At 37.1% G+C, this 3,864-nt stretch overlaps 1 non-coding gene across 1 annotated transcript; it reads right to left on the reverse strand.

The window, feature by feature from the left end:
- Nucleotides 1-2,660: 2,660 nt before the first annotated feature.
- LOC141709285 (small nucleolar RNA R71) lies at nucleotides 2,661-2,765 on the reverse strand. Its single transcript, XR_012569871.1, has one exon. It is a non-coding gene; the product is annotated as a small nucleolar RNA R71 (small nucleolar RNA).
- Between the last annotated feature and the right edge of the window lie 1,099 nt (nucleotides 2,766-3,864).

The following is a 3,864-nucleotide window of genomic DNA, read 5'->3' on the forward strand; positions in this document are numbered from 1 at the left end:
GATTTAAAATATGAGTCAATATAAGAAAACTGTAGAGAAGATGAGCCATAAATTTTCACATTCATACAGTATGGTTGCTGCTAATAAGAGGTTACCGACTGACAAAGATAAATGAGAAGCTTGAAAATGAGACAAGAAGCTTGAATTTTTTGATGGTAGAGCTTGAGCTGTGAGACAAGAGAATGCATATCTGAAGAACAAGATCAAGTGTGCAAGTGAGATTGAAGCAGTGTTAAGGGAGAAGCTAGAAAAAAATGAAGTGAAGTTGAATCCATCAAGAATGCATCTGAGTTGGTTGGACAATACCATGAGAAAAATAAGCCATGTGCAAATATTGCTATTGGTCTTGATTATGATGTCTTGAACAACAAAGAAAAATATACGGTTGACAAAGAAAAGCAACAGAAAATAAAAATATTCCCAGCAAAGAAAGTTGTTTCACCTATGTTCAAGGCATGTGAAGTTAACTTCAGTGAGAAGAGTTTATTATCACGCAAGAAATGGTTGATGAAGAAATGAGAAGAAAAATACAGAAGCCACTCAATCTTACAAAGATGAAGAGAATCTCATGGACAACCAAGGTTCCAAGACCCTGTCAGAGAAACCAAACTGAGATACAAGAAAGAAGAAGAAAAATAGAAATGGGGAAAATTGGGATAAACCAAAAGCAAAATTTTGCTTATGTTGTAAATGCTCCAAGAAAGAATGTGAGAACTGTGGCTCTGTGAATCACCTAACACTCCTTGTAAAAAGTTGTTAGCAAGTATTGAGTGGAATTTATGACACTTTATAACGCTCCATTAAGTTTTGAATTGGTGTATTTGTACTCAAGTTGTTGGTGTTTTAATTGTATTTTCTAGTGCTTTTGCATTTCAGTCATTAATCAGGAATTCAGGTGAATTAACATTGATTTGATGCTAATATGTTTTAGGATGGTGTCCAAGGAATAAAAGGCTCATGAAGACCAACTTATTGCTACAAGAAAAGAAGGAAATTTCAGTTTTCCAGAAGACCGGCGCGCCCGCGCCAAAGAAGCAGAAAGATAGCGCGCCCGCGCTGGTGAAAGTGCGACCGAGCCAGGTTCGAGAATCTAGTTTCCTGTTTTAATAGAAGATGTGTTTTTATGGGCTTTTGGATTATGGCTTTCTATAAACACATAAAAAGACATTTATTTATAACGGAGCTTAAGGAGAAGACGACAAGAAGTCCTATAGCACAATTCACGAGAAGAAGAAGATCTAGTTTATACTTGTGATTCTTAGTTTATGTTGAATCTTGGATGTCCATTTCTTGTTTTGTTGAACCCTAATACTCTGGATTACTACTTGGGTTTTTTTATAAAGACTACGTTATTATACCATGCTTTCATCGAACTCCACGTTGATGATGAGTCCGATTATGGGCTAATCGTTATCGTGGGGTTCTAACGGATTTATTTATGGATTTCTTTAGTTAAATTGTTTCAATACCTTAGTGTGTGGTGATTGTATAATAGCCTAGCATTGGTTGTGCTTATTCGTCTTGTGAACGTCGCGAACTTATAAGATAGCATGCTAATCTTTAATGAAGCGAAAGCGAATTTAAGGCTTTAGAACTCGCCATGCTAGCATAGGTTCATGTGTTATTGTTATGCATGATTCGTAGGTAATTTTAACCATTTTACTTGCCCTATGTAATCACGAGAGATAACTTGTGGATTAAACTTTTGTTGTCAAATTCTATAGACATATAGGGTCTCAATATAATTGGTGTCTATTTAGCTTCTATCTCTTTTGTGGATGTCTGGTAGTATGGTATTCATACAACGAAAGTTGGCTTTTATCAGTTTGTGTTATCTGATTATGTCATCACCATTACATGCTAAGGTTAAGATCAATAAGGCTATTGAATGAAGTATTTAATGATTTAGAATCCCATGTTTGTGTATATATTTAAATCTCTTTAATCTCTTAGTTAATATTCTTTAGCATAATTCTCAATAGTTAATCATAGTTATAATCAAACCCAATTTGTTATTCGTCTTATCATTGAATAATAGCCATATCATTGTTGCATAAGTGCATAAATCACATAGTTAACCTAAACCAATCTATGTGAGAATGAACTAGAAATAATTCTATATTACTTGCGATCACGTATGCATACGCGTTCGCGGGCTCGTAAGAGAACTCTGGATCAAGCCGAGGAAGAAGTTGTAGTGATTCGTAGGGAAGTTTTGAGGACGAAGAGAAAGTTTTTGAAAAGAAGAGAAAGTTGAGGAACCAGCTTTAGTAGTGATGGGAGATCAAGCAGAAATCCTAAGGCTTTGATGGACTATTCTCAGCCAAAGATCAATGATATTTAGTCGAGCCTCATCAGAACAGCCATCCCGGCTAACAATTTTGAATCAAGTTGAGAACGATGCAGATGATACAGAACTCAGTTCAATTTGGGGGTTCTCCTACAGAAGACCCCAACATGGACATCAGGGATTTCATCGAGATCTGCGACACTTTCAAGTTCAAGGAGTGACTGAAGCTATCAAGCTGCGACTCTTCCCATTTTTCACTCAGGGATAAAGCAAAGTGCTGGTTACATTCTCTACCACCAGGGTCTATCACCAATGGGAGGATCTTGCTCAAAAGTTTCTCACTAAATTCTTTCCTATGGCGAAGACTCTTGCAATCAGGAATGCTCTTACTCAATTTGCACAGCAAACTGGAGAATCTCTGTATGAGGATTAGGATCGTATAAGAGATGCTAAGGAAGTGGCCACACCATGGCATGCCTGATTGGATGATTATAAACTGTTTCTATAATGGTTTGGGCACTCGGTCTAGACCTATGCTCGATGTAGCGTCTGGTGGAGTCTTATGGGCCAAAATCTATTTTAAGCTTATGAGTTGATTGAGCTTATGACAACTAATGAATACCAGATCCTATGCAAAGAGTGTTACAAGGAAAGGTAGCAGGAATTCTGAAGGTAGATACATGTAACACCCCCAGATCCGGGGTCGGGGATCCGGGTTGTCACGGTCTTTCTTTCCACAATATCACTTCACTTAATTAATAATAAATAACCTCATGCTGTGACCCCACACTAACACACACCACAACCCGTTATAGTCTCAGAGATGAAATTGAAATAAGTACAAGTCTTTGAATCCACAATTTAAATTATTACAACCCAAAATGATTACTTGATAATTTACAGTTAATTGCCATTATCTGCCACAGTTATAATTATACATAATTGATTCTCAAAAGTAGATGGTCTGAACTACAATGGATCTACCTCTGCAGCTATAGCAGCTACAACATCATCGGGAAGACGCGGGACGCTTCCCACGCGCTTGCGCTGGGTCTGCTGGAGTCTGGCCATCTCTCCTAACTGTTGTTGTGTGATGAAGAAATAAAGCAAGAGTGAGCCTTACAGCTCGCAAGATAATATGTAGTGATAACAATAATACAAGTATCTAAATGGATACTTACTAGAATCTTTATCGTGTGTAAGATATTACTTACTAGATATAAGTGAAAACAAGGAATGAAGTTACCAATACTTCCCCACACTTATATCATTTATAAAGCTACTTGAACTATCACCGTTCAAGTATTATAAGATTTACGAGGTCATCCCATAGATGAGACCACAAATAAAACTTGAAAATATTTGATCTTTGAAATATTTTGAAAAGAGATGAAGTTACGAGATACTTCATTCAATGGATACACCAATAAAAATGTTTGACCCTGTCAATGCTTCGGCAACCACCCATTAGTAGCCTTTCGATCGAAATGCTACGGGTAGTGTTGCAGAATTATCCAAATGGATGATGAACTCATTACGGGAGTTTACCCGCGCCAGGAAGACCACTTACGATG

The sequence above is a fragment of the Apium graveolens genome, chromosome 2 (genome assembly GCF_009905375.1).
Source record: "Apium graveolens cultivar Ventura chromosome 2, ASM990537v1, whole genome shotgun sequence".
NCBI classification, from domain to species: Eukaryota; Viridiplantae; Streptophyta; class Magnoliopsida; order Apiales; family Apiaceae; genus Apium; species Apium graveolens.